Source organism: Lissotriton vulgaris, chromosome 8, assembly GCF_964263255.1.
Source record: "Lissotriton vulgaris chromosome 8, aLisVul1.2, whole genome shotgun sequence".
In the NCBI taxonomy this organism is placed as follows: Eukaryota; Metazoa; Chordata; class Amphibia; order Caudata; family Salamandridae; genus Lissotriton; species Lissotriton vulgaris.
The window spans coordinates 21,439,060-21,457,703 of NC_141696.1; the positions used below are offsets into that span (position 1 = coordinate 21,439,060).

The 18,644-nt window shown below is 46.5% G+C and overlaps 1 protein-coding gene across 2 annotated transcripts in view; it reads left to right on the plus strand.

Moving 5' to 3' along the window:
* Positions 1-18,644, plus strand: part of LOC147693260 (pepsin A-like) — a 126,848-nt gene that overhangs the window by 7,223 nt on the left and 100,981 nt on the right. Inside the window, exon 1 of one of the 2 annotated variants that reach the window (XM_086933655.1) lies at positions 11,251-11,394. The exons of the other annotated variant lie outside the window; for it this stretch is intronic. The gene's annotated coding sequence lies outside the window, so the exon portion shown is untranslated. Of the gene's footprint in view, positions 1-11,250; positions 11,395-18,644 lie in introns of those variants that run through there. 2 annotated transcript variants of the gene reach the window in all.

The window sequence follows — 18,644 nt, forward strand, 5'->3', positions numbered from 1 at the left end:
CTTATTTTAGTGTTGGACAAATGGGCATCACCATTATAGACTATGATAATTATCAATACACGAAGGGCATGATTACCATGGAAAAGGCAAAAATTACACACTTATTGAAAAGGCAGAAGGCACACACTTATATAATTGTTTGTCCCTTCAAGGAAAATTACGTATTTGCTAGTTTGTAGAGTAGACACGGGAAAGTGACAGATTCTTAAAAAGTTGATTCAGTTATCTTGAACCACTACTGTGCATCTGGTTACAACACTACGACAAGTTTTAAACAGGTTTTTTTGATTAAAAGCATATCACCACATGTGTTTGGTAACAGTATATACATTTTATTACACTTTACAAAATATTAAAAAACACTTTAAAAACATTTAACAATAAACATGATCATCACAATATCTTGGATAAAATGTCACAGAATCATTGAAAATAAGACACCATCCTCACTGTCCACCGACTCTGGACGTCTGTTCTTTTCTTAAAATTACTTTCCCCACCGCCCTCTATGAATTAGAGTGGGGTCCTCATATCTGTTTACACATCTCCAGTTTCCGACGGCAGTAACAACTAGTGCTTTAACCCAAGATGGCCGCCAAACACGGAACATCGGGTTGGAACCGGAGAATGCTACGAAGTACTTCTTCTATTTCACGTTGTGTTCTCGTTTGTTGTAAATGCATTGTTTTCAAGGAATACCAATATTCTCAGTTGCTAGTAGATTGATGAGACTATCAATCAATCAATAAATCAATCAATCAATCAATCAATGACATTTATAAAGCGCACTACATACCCGTAGGGTCTCAAGGCGCTGGGGGTGGGGAGGGGGGCAGTGGCGTCACTAGGGCTGGTGTCACCCGGTGCGGGTAACTCATGGTGTCACCCCCTCACAACTTACCGGATGGACCATCTCAACCTCTGGCAGCACCATCTCAACCTCTGCCTGCACCATCTCACCCTCTGCCTGCACCATCTCACCCTCTGCCTGCACCATCTCACCCTCTGCCTGCACCATTTCACCCTCTGCCTGCACCATCTCACCCTCTGTCTGCACCATCTCCCCTCTGCCTGCACCATCTCTCCCTTTGTCTGCACCATCTCCCCTCTGCCTGCACCATCTCCCCTCTGCCTGCACCATCTCCCCTCTGCCTGCACCATCTCCCTCGTCTGCACCATCTCACCCTCTGCCTGCACCATCGATCCCTTTGTCCGCACCATCTCCCCTCTGCCTGCACCATCTCTCCCTTTGTCCGCACCATCTCCCCTCGCCTGCACCATCTCACCCTCTGCCTGCACCATTTCCCGTCTGCATGCACCATTTCCCCTCTGCCTGCACCATCTCCCCTCGCATGCACCATCTCACCCTCTGCCTGCACCATCTCTCCCTTTGTCCGCACCATCTCTCCTCCGCCTGCACCATCTCACCCTCCGCCTGCACCATCTCACCCTCTGCCTGCACCATCTCACCCTCTGCCTGCACCATCTCACCCGCTGCCTGCACCATCTCCCCTCTGCCTGCACCATCTCTCCCATTGTCCACACAAGCTCCCCTCCGCCTGCACCATCTCTACCTCTGCCTGCACCATCTCTCCCTCTGCATCCACCATCCCACCCTCTGCCTGCACCATCTCACCCTCTGCCTGCACCATCTCCCCTCTGCCTGCACCATCGATCCCTTTGTCCGCACCATCTCCCCTCTGCCTGCACCATCTCTCCCTTTGTCCGCACCATCTCCCCTCTGCCTGCACCATCTCCCCTCGCCTGCACCATCTCACCCTCCGCCTGCACCATCTCATCCTCTGCCTGCACCATCTCACTCTCTGCCTGCACCATCTCCCCTCTGCCTGCACCATCTCTCCCTTTGTCCACACCATCTCCCCTCCGCCTGAACCATCTCTACCTCTGCCTGCACCATCTCCCCCTCAGCCTGCACCATCTCACCTCTGCCTGCACCTTCTCCCCCTCAACCTGCACCATCTCCCCTCTGCCTACACCATTTCCCCTCTGCCTGCACCATCTCCCACTCTGCCTGCACCATCTCCCCCTCAACCTGCACCATCTCCCCTCCGCCTGCACCATCTCCCCTCTGCCTGCACCATCTCCCCCTCAGCCTGCACCATCTCACCTCTGCCTGCACCATCTCCCACTCTGCCTGCACCATCTCCCCCTCAACCTGCACCATCTCCCCCTCAACCTGCACCATCTCCCCTCCGCCTGCACCATCTCCCCTCAGCCTGCACCATCTCACCTCTGCCTGCACCATCTCCCCTCTCAACCAATAGACCTTTCAAAAAAAGCCCTATAGTTACATTAGTCTATTTCTGATTTGCTATTTGATTTAATGCGTTTAGACACTCATATCTGCAACTGCATGGTTTATATTTGATGGTTTGAATAGGAAAAACTAAAGACATGCATGGTTTTGTTACCAGTACTTTGTCCTTTACTTTGCATTTTGCTATTCCTGCAAACTCATCCTTAGGCTGGAGGCTTGCTATCCAGCTCCCAACAGCAACTTCTCACGGTGATATTCTCAATTTAAGGTAGTGGTTGCAGAAATACAGGTGGTGCAGTGCCAGCCATCAAGCAGCTACAGCACGTAGAACAGACTATAATAATAAGGACTCACCTTACCTTATTCTGTGCATGCCAAACTCTTGCCATGAGGAGCGTCTGTACATGTCGCGCCCCAGCCTACTCAACAAACATGTGTAGGCCTCTGACGCAGCCTTCGACCCTCCCATTGTGGAGGGGTGGGGGGCATGTAGAGGCCCGAGCAGGTGCTGTGTGGAAAGTTTATCATGACCCCATCAAGTGCAGGCTTTCTAATCACAGTCACTGGAGCACTTCCTGTGTGCTTGGGATTCTAAAACGGGCCGATAATGTGGCCGCTAACTCGTGTTCTGCTCTGCTCCCAAAATAAGCCACGGATTTGATAACCTGGCATGCAGTGACTACAATGCACATCATAAGTGACAAAGAAAGATCGGAGATGTTGCCTAATAATCCTCATGCTTACAGTTTATCTGCTCCTTTCCTTGAGCAGCGACGTCCCCAGCTTTGGAAGTTTTGTGACCATCCTGGGCAGGACTGCAGCAGAGGAGCATTTCAATGTATTTTTCTAGTGGGTGCAGAGTCGCATTCAGTTCTCCTCCAGGTGGGTATAACGCTGGAAGGGCAGGCGGCAGCGCCACAAACTGTTTCTGAATATTTTAAGTGTGAACAGCAGGCACACTTAACCTCGTAATTCCTTGTTTCGCGCTCAATGGCTTTCTGCTCCACGGAAATACGAGACCAGACAGAGCAGGAAGCACAGCCTCTTCCAATGACTTTCTGAGCAGCCCCGCCCGCGCCGAAGATTCGCAACTATGTTTGTTCCAGGCAGGCTGACGGGGCTGACAGTCTGACAGAGGGAGCAGCAGGAAAATACACAATAGATCCGTGGCTGGTACCTGGCAATCAGAACGAGTCCTCCAAGCCCAGCGCAGGCAGGAAGGATTAATTTCTCAAAGGGGGCCCCCTTCAAGTGCTGAAGACTGGGGGGCTGCAGGGGAGTTTGTTACACCCCTGCACAGCGTAACCATAACCAGATGGTGTCACCCCCATGTGAGGGTGTCACCCGGTGCGGACCACACCCCCCGCACCCCCCTAGTGACGCCACTGGAGGGGGGTGCTGCTACTGCTCGAACAGCCAGGTCTTCAGCTTCTTCCTGAAGGAGAGGTGGTCTTGGGTCAGGCGCAGGTCGGTCGGGAGGGAGTTCCAGGTCTTGGCGGCCAGGTAGGAGAAGGACCTTCCTCCTGTAGTCGCTCTTCGGATGCGGGGGACGGCGGCGAGGGCGTGGTTGGCTGATCGGAGGTGGCGTTTGGGAGCGTACAAGTTGATCCGGCTGTTGAGGTAGCTCGGGCCTTGGTCGTGTAGGGCTTTGTGTGCGTGGGTGAGGAGGCGGAAGGTGATTCTTTTGTTGACGGGGAGCCAGTGAAGGTCTCTCAGATGTCCGGAGATGTGGCTGGTTCGTGGGATGTCGAGGATGAGTCTGGCTGAGGCGTTCTGGATCCGCTGGAGTCTCTTCTGGAGCTTGGCGGTGGTACCGGCGTAGAGGGCGTTGCCGTAGTCCAGTCGGCTGGTGACAAGGGCCTGGGTGACGGTGTTCCTGGTCTCGGTGGGGATCCACCAGAAGATCTTCCGTAGCATGCGTACGATGTTGAAGCACGCCGAGGAAACGTTGTTGACTTGCCTGGTCATGGAGAGGGAGGAGTCCAGGATGAAGCCCAGGTTGCGTGCATGGTCTGTCGGTTTGGGTGCGGTGCCCTGGGCGGGAGGCCACCAGGAGTCGTCCCAGGCGGAGGGTGAGGACCCAGGATGAGGACCTCCGTCTTGTCCGAGTTCAGTTTCAGGCGGCTGGTCGTCATCCACTCGGCTACCTCTTTCATCCCTTCGTGCAGGTTGGCTCTGGCGGCGGCGGGGTCGTTGGTCAGGGAGAGGATCAGCTGGGTGTCGTCGGCGTAGGAGATTATGTTGAGGTTGTGTTGGCGTGCGATGGCCGCGAGGGGGCTCATGTAGACGTTGAAGAGGGTGGGGCTCAGAGAGGATCCTTGAGGGACGCCGCAGATGACTTTGGTGGCTTCTGACTTGTACGGTGGTAGGCGGACTCTCTGAGTTCTTCCGTCGAGGAAGGAGATGACCCATTCCAGCGCCTTGTCCTGGATTCCGACGTTGCTGAGGCGCTGTACTAGGGTGCGGTGGCAGACAGTGTTGAATGCCGCGGAGAGGTCTAGGAGGATGAGGGCCGCTGTTTCTCCGTTGTCCATCAGGGCTCGGATGTCATCGGTGGCGGCGATGAGGGCGGTCTCGGTGCTGTGATTGGCTCGGAAGCCAAACTGTGAGGGGTCGAGGGATCCATTCGACTCGAGGAAGGCGGCCATCTGCTTGTTGACGGTCTTCTCGATGACTTTGGCTGGAAACGGGAGGAGCGAGATGGGGCGGTAATTCTTGAGTTCGTTGGGGTCCGCTGTGAGTTTCTTGAGTAGAGCGCTGAGTTCGGCGTGCTTCCAGCTCTCAGGGAAGGCGGCGGTGTCGAAGGATGTGTTGATGATGTCTCGCAGGTGGGGTGCGATGACAGCGTCAGCCTTGTTGAAGACGTGGTGAGGGCAGGGGTCGGTCGGTGATCCGGAGTGGATGGAGTTCATCGTGCGGATGGTGTCTTCGGTGCTGATCGGGGTCCAGGCGTGGAGGGTGGTGGTGGGGGGTGGTTGTTCGGTCTTGGTGTGCGTTGGTTGGTTGTTGAAGCTGTTGTGTATGTCTGCGATTTTGTTGTGGAAGTATGAAGCGAGGGAGTTGCAGAGGTCTTGCGATGGGGTGATGTCGTTGTTTCCTGCGCTGGGGTTGGATAGCTCTTTCACGATGTTGAAGAGTTCCTTGCAGTTGTGTGCGTTGTTGTCCAGCCGGTCCTTGAATGCAGTTTTCTTGGCGGCGCGGATCAGCTGGTGGTGCTTCCGGATGGCTAGCTTGAAGGTGGTCCTGTTGTCCTGTGTAGGTTCCCTTCTCCAGACTTTCTCGAGGGCTCGGCAGTTCTTCTTGGAGCACTTGAGTTCGTCGGTGAACCACGGGCTTTCTTGCTGCCGGGTCTGCTGGGCGGGGTCCTCAGTGGGGCGAGTTCGTCCGCGCAGTTGCTGATCCACTTCGTGAGGTTGTCGGCGGCCTGGCTGGGGTTCGCTGAGCTGGCAGGAGGGTGTTGGCTCAGGGAGGTGGCGAGCTGGTCTGCTGTGATCTTGTTCCAGCTTCTACGGGCGGCCTGTTGCTGGTGGTGGTGGGTCGTCGTTCTCTTGAAGGTGAAGTGGACGCAGCTGTGGTCCGTCCATTGAAGCTCTGTGGTGTGGCTGAAGTCGATGTCTGTGCTGGAAGAGAAGACTGCGTCGAGTGTGTGTCCGGCGAGGAGGGTGGGGGTGGACACAGCTGCTTGAGTCCAAGATTGGCGAGGTTGTCGAGCAGGGTGCTGGTGTTGCGGTCGTTGTTGTTTTCCAGGTGGAAGTTGAGGTCCCCCGGGAGGATGTAGTCGGCGGAGGGGAGGGCATGCGGGCTGACGAAGTCGGCGATGTCCTCGCTGAATTGTGTGCGTGGTCCCGGGGGTCGGTAGATCAGGGTGCCTCTGAGGGTGGCGTTCGGGTCGGTGTGGATCTGGAAATGCAGGTGTTCGGCGGTGGTCAGGGTGTTGTCGGTGCTGGTCGTGAGACGGATGGTGTTCCTGTGGATGATGGCGATGCCTCCTCCCATCTGGTTGGCGTTGCGGTCCCTCCGGACGATCTTGTAGCCCTCTGGGATAGCGATGGCGATGTCGGGAGCTGAAGAGGCGTTCATCCAGGTCTCTGTGAGGAAGGCAACGTCAGGGGCTGTGGTGTCTAGGAGGTTCCAGAGTTCGATGGCGTGTCTGTGGACGGAGCGGGTGTTGAGCAGGATGCACATTTCAAATGAAATTATCTCATTGGGGATACTCCTTTTCTATTTCACTTCGGATTCTCGTTTTTTTTAAATAAATTATTTGCAAGGAATACCAACGTTCATCGTTGCTAGTAAATTAGTGAGACTAGCGATAATCACTATCTGTTTCAAATTAAATTGTCTCATTGGGGATACTCCATTTCCTATATATCTTATGTGATCTATGAAGATAGATACCCATCTTGAAGTTTTCTGTAATTGGAAAGGGGTTGGTGACTTCTTTAAGGCATTGCCTTTTTTTAATTGTGTGGAGGGGCAACAAGTCGTTATAGTGATTCTTTTGTTGGCAAATCGTCACCTTCTCACTGATCATCAACTTGTCACATGGGCAGTGTTTCGTAGATGGAAAAGCATATATAGGATTTACTCCTATGGGTGGATGAGTTAGTAAATCCTAAGTTGCAGAAGGGGCAAAAAACAGTGCACATACTATAGTTGTCCCCATGGGATTTCATCATTCAGGCCAGTTTTGTTGGAGTTAATACGGAAAACCCACCTCTGTTTTTTTTCTAAGAGGCGTTCCTCATTCTAGACCAATTCAATTATTGTCCAAGCAATGTCCTCAGGTTTATGGCCACTTTCCAAGAAATGACTGGTCAGTTTTGTACTGGATTTGTTGCATTTGATCGTGCTCTTATGTTCCCCTATTCTAGTCTTTATGGCCCTGCTTGTCATGCCAACGTATTCCAAGTGGCATGGGCAGGTGATGAGATATACCACATTAAGACTAATACAGTTGTTAAAGCATCTCTGCTCCCAGGTGGTCCCATTGTGGAAAGTCAGTTTCTTGCTTTTTTGGATAAACAACATACTTTACAATTACCACATGTGTGGTGTCCTTGTACAAAATTAGGGTTTTTTTTTAGAGTTGATTTTTTCGGCTCTGGTCTCGTATGTACCAATATGTCTCTTATACTCCATGCCTTTCTGTGGGAGAAGATGGGTTTTGGTATCTGTAGACCTCCGCTATTGAGGATTTTCCAGTTCTTGTTCACAATTCTTGTCACCTGGTTGGAGCTTGTGTTATATGTGGTTATACAAATGAGTCTCTGCTCTTCTTCCTTAGGTACCTTCTCCTCCAGAAGACTTTCTCTGTAGTTATTTCTTGCCCTTTTGAATGCCTGGTTAATGATTCTATCTGGGTATTGGTGGGGTTCCAACTTTTTCCATAGATCTTTCGACTGGGGTTTGAAATTCTCAATTTCTGTGCAATTTCTGCGTAGGCGCAGAAATTGACCATAAGGTAAATTATCCCGCAGGTGTTTAGGATGGAAGCTCTGGTACATTAAAAGGCAGTTCTTAGAAGTGCTCTTGAAGTGGGTGGTGGTCATTAGCCTGCCATTCTTGGGAAAGATGTTCAGGTCAAGGAATGCAAGATTGCTGTTTGAGATGGTGCTGGTAAACTTGAGGAAATCATCCTGCAGGTTCAGCCAGGTCAAAAACTGTTGAGAAGTTCTTTCATCTCCATCCCAGATGATAAGGATATCATCGATGTACCTTTTCCAAGTCCTGATGTTGTCTCTGAAAGGATTTCTGGGGTTCAGTATCCTGGTTACCTCCAGGTGATGCACATAAAGACCAGCTATGCTGGGAGCAAATGTGCTCCCCATGCTAGTCCCGTGCTTCTGGAGGCATATGGTTCCATTGTATTCAAAGACATTTTCTTTTAGTGCCAGAGAACAACATTCCATAATCACGTTTCTTGGGGTTTGGTATTCCCAGTCGTCTTCAAATAGGACATCCTCGATGATGGCAAGGGTTTCGTTGTGTGGGAGGCTAATATATAGGCTGATTAAGAGCTGGGTGTTAGGATCAAAAGTCAGGTCCTGGGGCGTCCCGGGGGATTGTCCAGACTTTTGTGTATCTTTGGTAGAGTGTACATATAGGCGGTCTTAGGGTTTTTTTGACATAAGAAATCCCCTTCTTTTGTAGTGATCCAATTGTGGGCCAATGCCTCCTCCACCATTGTATTAATTTCACTCGTTGTCGTATTGTATCTTGCTTTGTATTACCGTGGCCCCACCCTTATCTGCTGGCTTTATTACTATTTCGCTGTTGTTACTCAGTTCTTGTAATGCTTTTTGCTCCTCATTTACTAGAACTGAGTAACAACAGCGAAATAGTAATAAAACCAGCAGATAAGGGTGGGGCCACGGTAATACAAAGCAAGATACAATACGACAACGAGTGTATGCGACTCCTACATGACCAACAATGAAGTTCTCCGGGCGGACCCCACTGAAAGTATAAAAATTAAAATTAATACAATGGTGAAGAAGGCATTGGCCCACAATTGGATCGCTAAACAAGAAGGGGATTTCTTTTGTCAAAAAAACCCTAAGACCCCCTATATGTACACTCTACCAAAGATACACAAAAGTCTGGACAATCCCCCGGGACGTCCCATTGTCTCGGGGATTGGATCAGTTTTAGAACCGGTCTCCAAGTTTGCGGATGCATTTCTCAGACCAATGGTCCAACGGACATCGACCTACCTCAGAGATACCAAAGACGTACTGAATCTACTAGAGGACCTGACTTTTGATCCTAACACCCAGCTCTTAATCAGCTGTGATGTGGAGAGCCTATATACTAGCCTCACACACAACTAAACCCTTGCCATCATCGAGGATGTCCTATTTGAAGACGACTGGGAATACCAAACCCCAAGAAATGTGATTATGGAATGTTGTTCTCTGGCTCTAAAAGAAAATTTCTTTGAATACAATGGCACCATATACCTCCAGAAGCACGGGACCAGCTTGGGGAGCACATTTGCTCCCAGCATAGCTGGTCTTTATGTGCATCACCTGGAGGTAACCAGGATACTGAACCCCAGAAATCCTTTCAGAGACAACATCAGGACTTGGAAAAGGTACATCGATGATATCCTTATCATCTGGGATGGAGATGAAAGAACTTCTCAACAGTTTTTGACCTGGCTGAACCTGCAGGATGATTTCCTCAAGTTTACCAGCACCATCTCAAACAGCAATCTTGTATTCCTTGACCTGAACATCTTTCCCAAGAATGGCAGGTTAATGACCACCACCCACTTCAAGAGCACTTCTAAGAACTGCCTTTTAATGTACCAGAGCTTCCATCTTAAACATCTGCGGGATAATTTACCTTATGGTCAATTTCTGCGCCTACGCAGAAATTGCACAGAAATTGAGACTTTCAAACTCCAGTCGAACGATCTACGGAAAAAGTTGGAAACCCGCCAATACCCGGATAGAATCATTAACCAGGCATACAAAAGGGCAAGAAATAACTGCAGAGAAAGACTTCTGGAGGAGAAGGTACCTAAGGAAGAAGAGCAGAGACCCATTTGTATAACCACGTATAACACAAGCTCAAACCAGGTGACAAGAATTGTGAACAAGAACTGGAAGATGCTCAATAGCGGAGGTCTACAGATACCAAAACCCATCTTCTGCCACAGAAAGGCACGGAGTATAAGAGACATATTGGTACATACGAGACCAAGAGCCGAATAAATCAACTCTAAAAAAACCTAATTTTGTACAAGGACACCACCCATGTGGTAATTGTAAAGTATGTTGTTTAACCAAAAAAGCAAGAAACTGACTTTCCACAATGGGACCACCTGGGAGCAGAGATGCTTTAACAACTGTATTAGTCTCAATGTGGTATATCTCATCACCTGCCCATGCCACTTGGAATACGTTGGCATGACAAGCAGGGCCATAAAGACTAGAATAGGGGAACATAAGAGCACGATCAAATGCAAAAAATCCTGTACAAAACTGACCAGTCATTTCTTGGAAAGTGGCCATAACCTGAGGACATTGCTTGGACAATAATTGAATTGGTCGAGAATGAGGAACGCCTCTTAGAAAATGAACAGAGATGGGTTTTCCGTATTAACACCAACAAAACTGGCCTGAATGATGAAATCCCATGGGGACAACTATAGTATAAGCACTGTTTTTTCCCCCTTCTGCAACTTAGGATTTACTAACTCATCCACCCATGGGAGCAAATCCTATATATGCTTTTCCATCTACGAAACACTGCCCATGTGACAAGTTTATGATCGGCGAGAAGGTGACGATTTGCCAACGAAAGAATCACTATAACGACTTGTTGCCCCTCCACTCGATAAAAAAAAGGCAATGCCTTAAAGACGTGACCAACTCCTTTCCAATTACAGAAAACTTCAAGATGGGTATATATCTTCATAGATCACATAAGATATATAGGAAACGGAGTATCCCCAATGAGACAATGTCATTTGAAACAGATAGTGATTATCGCTAGTCTCACTAATTTACTAGCAACGAGGAACATTGGTAATCCTTGCAAATAATGTATTTTAAATAAACGAGAATCCGAAGTGATATAGAAAAGGAGTATCCCCAATGAGATAATTTCATTTGAAATAGAAAGAGATTATTGATAGTCTCATCAATCTACTAGCAACGGAGAATATTGGCATTCTTCCTTGAAAACAATGCATTTACAACAAACGAGAACACAAAGTGAAATAGAAGAAATACTTTGTAGCATTCTCCAGGTCCAACCCGATGTTCCGCGTTCGGCGGCAATCTTGGGTTAACGCACTAGTTTTTACTGCCGTCGGAAACTAGAGATGACAACACAACTTTCATTGGGTTTAAAAGACGGTAGATACTGGTCGCACCTATCCCTCGGAGCGGCACAAGGGTAGGATTAAGGCATTGCACAAAAGGAGTAACGTAAGTAATAGACTCTGACCACGAGTCTCTAAACTTGGTCACTTACACCACCAAGGTCAAATGTATTTACGAGTAACGCGTAATTGACAAAAGGGTGCGGTTTTCTTTTACAGTTTACCGCGTGGAACACCCTTCATTTGCCAGCTCATGGGGCACGTAACATTTGCCTTACTAGTATGTATGCACCCGTTTTTACTCGTTTTTCCACACTTTTCGTGGATTGACAATGGCTCCTTATTTCCCTTTATTTTCTTTCATTTCAAAATTATTTTAAACCCTTTTAATATTACTTTTGAAATCTGGACCCACTGTCTCACATTCGATGTTCATAGCAACGGAGTCCTCATGTCCCTAGTCCCTTTGCCATGAGGGTGCTACATGAGTGTATGGAGTCACGTGTGTGTGTGTTTTGAGATAATTCTGCCCGCATATTGTGTGGTTGAAAATATGCGTTTGACAAAAGTTTGCCAAAACGAGTGACATTATCTTTAAGAAAAGTGTATTTTTGCTCTTCTCTCTCCTCATGAAGCGTAACACGAACGCTTAAACCAAGAGGGGTCACGCAATGATTGTGTAACTCTCAAAAATACAGACGTTGAGACTATGTGGAAATAACCTTGTAAACATGTCTTGTATTTCTTTTCTTTTTTCTCTCGTTTTCCTTTACAGAGACCACAATAGGTCCATATTTTTCACGCTTCACCCAGGGCCCACTCATGCCCGGAAGCTCAACCTGGTGGCTGATTTTTGCTACCCAGTTGTAGGACTTTAGGCATATTACTTTAGAACCAAAACTGAGCATTTTTTGTAGGGACCACCAGAGGTCCTGATGAATAAGCAGTAGGGGACTGCTTATGAAACATGTTGACCAGGTAGCTATCTAATAGCTCTACTACAAAACCCCCTTTTTTAACGTTCCCAGACAGAAAAGTTAATAAAATAGATTTTTTCTACTAGCCAGGGAATTTTAAAATTTTTATCTTGCACTCACATATATAGGTCCCTACACTTCACTGATATCACCTACACTGCACCACACATAGCCTTTTGTCACAACAAAATTAGTGCTCCCACGTAGTTCGTAGGTCGTAGCATGCCCCGCCTTGTAGAGGGACGGGAAGACCCCCATGATGAAGCATGACACTAAGGGATTCTTAGTGTGTGAGGGGTATTCTAAAAGCACATAGTGCCCTCGTCTTGTTACTATAAGAGAGAGCCTATTTCCACACCTATATAGAAAATTTTAGAAATTAGTCACCATTACACATTGATAGGATCCTGTTGTTTACATGGATCAGTTAGGAGGGTGATTCTATCATTACCTCTATACTTCCTCTATTGTTGTTTTGGAGACAAATGACACCCTTCATTACGGAGCAGATGTATTTAACACCAAGAAAGTGAGCGCACTGCCCCCCCCCCCCCCCACACACGCACACACATCCGGGGTGTATCTGACACTTCATTAATGGAGTCAACAGCACCTCAGATGTTTTCACACCAGGGCTTCAAGTCACTACAGTTTTGCACAACACAAAGCAGAATCTTCTTCAGCAGCTCAGCTACATGCAATGAGATAACACAGTGCAGTGACACACCTACAGAGAGGGCCTGGTGCCGGTGCCACCCTGCACTGGCGCACACTCTTCATGCCATGCGCAGAGAGCGCGTGCACTCTCTTGGATTGGATTTGCACTTGTCGTCTCCCTTTCCAGTACAAACCTGCACGCACAGACCACCACGGAAGGGTCCAGTGCACCGGAGGTGTGCATCATGAGGCCCCTTGACACAAAGTAACACGAAACAGCGTTTGCAAAGACAAAAGGGCAGCTTTCCGGCAGCCGAACCCTCTCCTTCCACTGACAGTGAACCGCCTTTGCCTCTCTTTGCCTCCCAGCAGGTGCAGCTCGAACCTGCACTGAACCTGCTGCCAGACCTTTGCACCAGCCCTGCCTCCCACCCACCCAGAGCCACCAGCCTCCCGTGCCCTCCAGCATAAGACTGCACGTCACATGTTCTGCCTCTCTGTGCCTCCATGTCACCTGCTTAGCTCTGCTGTGGATTCCTCAGCACTTCCATGAGCCATCAGTGACGAGTAATGTAGGACTGTGGAAGTCTCCGGTGTTCAATGTACACAAGAGTGGCAGTTGCACACCATCGTTTGTCCGTTTTTCTTGTTTCTCAATGTAATCCTGTTTGCGTGCAGACTGGGTTAAACGTGCCTCGCCTCCTTGCACGTACTTGAAACCAAACACCAGGTTGCAGCTACACTGTGCTTCAGACCTAATCGCACAGCATCAAAAAGTCAACGTGCGCCTTTTTCATTTTCACTGTGTTTATTCCATATTTTTCCAATTCATCCAACTTAGCTTTCTTAGTCACGATAACACTGCCCAAAGACCCATTTGCTTCACATGAGGCAGTTGTGCCAATCCAGGCCTCTTACCACATCACGTAGGGTAGCGTAGCCTAAAATCTCATTCCCAATGGATTTCGGGGTATTTTAATGCCCTTCGTCAGGGGAAGCTGTTTAAATATGAAAATAACATAAAAAACACATTAGTTTTCTGTGTTTCGACTCTATAATAATTTTTTCATAAATACATTCAACCTTGATATCATCAATGTGTTAAACATAACATTGTCCATTTCCCACTAAATCATTGTGCAAACAACAGAACCCTCAATACTTTTGTGATGGTTTCTCCAGTGTTCACCAGTTATGGGGACTGTGGCATGACATCATTCCAATCAAGCTTCTCCGAGTACTGTGGTATCCCAACACGCTAACCAATCATCAGTTATAGGCGCGGTGGCAGCCCATCATGCTTATCACTAAAGAAGACTGTGGCATGGGGGGGACACCATCATGCTCAACAGTAAAGAGTAACATAATAACACCCCATGCTCAGCAGTGATTGGCATTGTGGTATTGAGGCAGCCCATCATGGTCATCAGTAAGACCACCACATGCTCAGCTGTGATAGGCTTGGTGGTATTGAGTCAACCCATTGTGGTCATCAGTAATACCATTCCATGCTTAGCAGTGATAGGCACGGTGGTATTGAGGCAACCCATCGTGGTCATCAGTAATACCACCCAATGCTCAGCAGTGTTAGTCACGGTGGTATTGAGGCAGCCCATCATGGTCTTCAGTAATACCACCCCATGCTCAGCAGTGATAGGCGTGGTGGTATTGAGGCAGCCCATCATGGTCATCAGTAATACCACACCATGCTCAGCAGTGTTAGTCACGGTGGTATCGAGGCAGCCCATCATTGTCATCAGTGATACCACCCCATGCTCAGCTGTGATAGGCGTGGTGGTGTTGAGGCAGCCTATCATGGTCATCAGTAATACCACACCATGCTCAGCAGTGTTAGTCACGGTGGTATTGAGGCAGCCCATCATGGTCATCAGTAATACCACCCCATGCTCAGCAGTGATAGGCATGGTGGTATTGAGGCAGTCCATCGTGGTCATCAGTAATATCACCCCATGCTCATCAGTGATAGGCACTGAACTATTAAGGCAGCCCATCATGGTCATCACTAATACCACCCCATGCTCAGCAGTGATAGGATCAGTGGTTTTGAGGCAGCCCATCATGCTCATTAGTAATACCACCCAATGCTCAGCAGTGATTAGCATTGTGGTATTGAGGCAGCCCATAATGGGCATCAGTAATACCACCCCATGCTCAGCAGTGATGAGCATGGTGGTGTTAAGGCAGCCCACCATGGTCATCAGTAATACCACTCCATGCTCAGCAGTGATAAGCATGGTGGTGTTAAGGCAGCCCATCGTGGTCATCAGTAATACCACCCCATGCTCAGCAGTGATAGGCGCGGTGGTATTGAGGCAGCCCATCGTGGTCATCAGTAATACCACCCCATGCTCAGCAGTGATAGGCGCGGTGGTATTGAGGCAGCCCATCGTGGTCATCAGTAATACCACCCCATGCTCAACAGTGATAGGCGTGGTGGTATTGAGGCAGCCCAACGTGGTCATCAGTAATACCACCCCATGCTCAGCAGTGATAAGAATGGTGGTGTTAAGGCAGCCCACCATGGTCATCAGTAATAACACTCCATGCTCAGCAGTGATAAGCATGGTGGTGTTAAGGCAGCCCATCGTGGTCATCAGTAATACCACCCCGTGCTCAGCAGTGATAGGCGCGGTGGTATTGAGGCAGCCCATAGTGGTCATCAGTAATACCACCCCATACTCAACAGTGATAGGAGCAGTGGTATTGGGGCAGCCCATCATGGTCATCACCAACCCCACCGGTATACAGACAAAATATTGAGTACAAAATATCAAATTACACAAATATTGACTTCAATATATAGAATGGACAAAATATCGAATGGACAGAATATAGTCATAAAAAATATCGTTTTTAAGGTAAGTAATGTAATATTGAATGTTATAAATATAGAAAGTCAAAATATCAAAATATATAATATAGGTTATTAAAATTATCGAATTTTAATAATATCGAATTTTTTATAGTGTTTTGTATGTTAGTATATGTGTGAAAAGTGGATATTTATGTTAGAATTAATTTTAAGTAATGAATTTGATATTATTTAATTTTTGCGTAATTTAATTCTGTAGCGGGTTATGGGTTTATGGGGGAATAGGGTGGGAAGTAATTTAATTATAATCAATTAAATATTTAAATTTATTTATTGGTATTTATTTTGAATTAATAATTCATTATTTTTTATTTGGTAATTAATTAAATTTTAATTGGCAATTCATTTTACTTAATTGATTAATTGATAATTATGCTAATTTTACTAATTTATTTTCCGTAGCAGGTTGTAGGTTTATAGGGGAATAGGGTGGGAAGTAATTTAATTATAATTAATTAAATATTGAAATGTATTTATTGGTATTTATTGTGAATTAATTGTTAAATACAAATTTTTGGTAGTTAATTACATTTTAATTGGCAATTAAGTTTACTTAATTGATTAATTGATAATTATGTTAATTTTACTAATTTATTTTCCATAGTGGGTTGTGGTTTACAGGAGAATAGGGTGGGAAGTAATGTAATTATAATTAAGTAAATAATTTAATTTATTTATTGGTATTTATTTTGAATTAATTGTTAACTAAATTTAATTGCTAATTAATTAAATGTTAATTTGTAATTATTTGTATTAATAGGTAATTAATCGTAATAATTAATTGTCATTTTTAATTGATTAATTATTATATTATATTAAATTGATATTTACTTTTAATTAATTTTTTATAGATATTAATTTTCTTTTAAAATATTATACGCAGTATTCACTTTCTCTACTGTTGCACTCACTGGAGTGGGAATAGTAATTTTTACCCCTATGCTATCCAACACTTTCCCTACGATTACACTCACTGGAGTGGGAATAGTAATTTTTATCCCTACGCTATCCAACGTTTTCCCTACTGTTGCACTCTTTGGAGTGGGAATACTAATTTTAACCCATACGCTATCCAACGCTTTCCCTACTGTTGCACTCACTGGAGTGGGAATAGTAAATTTTACCCCTTCGCTATCCAACGCTTTCCCTACTGTTGCACTGTCTGGAGTTGGAATAGTAATTGTTACTCCTACGCTATCCAACGCTTTCCCTACTGTTGCACTCTTTGGAGTGGGAATAGTAATTTTTACCCCTACGCTATCCAACGCTTTCCCTACTGTTGCACTCACTGGAGTGGAAATAGTAATTTTTACACCTACGCTATCCAACGTTTTCTCCACTGTTGCACTCTTTGGAGTGGGAATAGTAGTTTTTACCCCTAGGCTATCCAAATCTTTCCCTGCTGTTGCACTCACTGGAGTGGCAATAGTAATGTTTACCCCTACGCTATCCAACGCTTTCCCTACTGTTGCACTCAATGGAGTGGGAATAGTAATTTTTACCCCTACGCTAGCCAACGCTTTCCCTACTGTTTCACTCTTTGGAGTGGGAATAGTAATTTTTACCCCTACGCTAGCCTACGGTACAAATATTGTGTTTTTTAAATTAATATCATGTGAATATATATATTTTTGTTTTAAAAAATATATATATTTTTTTTTAACTTAAATATTTATTTTATAATTTTAAGGTTATTTAAGTATTTTAAGTATGTTTTAGTTCATTATTTTAATATTTCATTTATTTTAAATTAATTTTAAGACATTTACAAAACTTCAATATTTTGACTAACTATATTATTTATAAACGCTATTTTTGTACTTACCTGTTTGTAGATTGGATTTTGATATTTTGGTAGTCGATATTATAAACTCGATATTTTTAATGTCTATATTTTTGTACTCAATATTTTGTCAGTGATCCAGTGATAGTTGCGGTGGTATTGAGGCAGCCCATCATGGCCATCAGTAATTCCACCCCATGCTCAGCAGTAATAGGCACAGTGGTATTGAGGCAGCCCGTCGTGGTCATCAGCAAAACCACAGTAAACACAAGGAGATGATGGATGGAGCGCTGAAAATTTTCAGACACTCACCCCCAATCCCAAATCTGGGTAGAATCCATCTTCATTCTTTAGCTCACTTTGCCACCCCCGGTCAGACCCAGCCATATGCAACTCAGTCTTGACCCTGTGCCCCATGGGAACAGTCCAGTTGAACTGCCAAGCCAGGTCCTCCCTGGACCGGAATCAAGCATCCTAGGACCGGTTTCGGGCTTTCAGCCCTCATCAGCCTGGATAGCTTGACTCCGGCAGTTATAGGCGCTGTGGTATTCAGCCAGCCCATCATGGTCATTAGTAACAGCACATCATGCTCCTGCCTGCTGGCCTCTGGATTTCTGCAGTAGTCCATCATGCTCCTCATTATTGGGTACGGTGGCAGCCCATTCTTCTGATCAATACTGAGTTCTTTGGAAGCCCCTTTGCTCACTGTGGGTGCTCATCATGCTGCTCATAAGTGAATTGCCCTCTGGTTGTCCACCACCCTTTTATGCCTGAGACCTTCGACAGTTTGGAAGAAAACAATGGTCCCATGTGATGGAATGACGTGCTGTGTGTTGGAAAAAGGATTGTTTCCACCGTCTGGTCCCAACCAGTCTGCCAGCTCAAGATCTGAGCGCCATCTTGTACTCGACCTTTGTCCTACGCTTGTCTGCACGTGGCACGGATGAGTTCCAAGTCCAAGACCATTCATCCAAGGAGTCCTATTGATCAGCCCTTGGGATCCCTTGAGAAGGAGGCTGAGCGCAGATCTTCATCTTTAATGCTACAAAGCCTTTGGATCGATCGATATCCCTGATGGGAACTGGGGCTGGTGTGGATTGATCACACCAGGAAGTTCTGCCTTCCCAGTCCGAGGCTAGAGGGCGGCCCCTTGGCTCCACAGCTGGCCGACCTGGAGGACGTGATGACTTCTGGGAGACCCGTCTGTTTGCATAATTCAC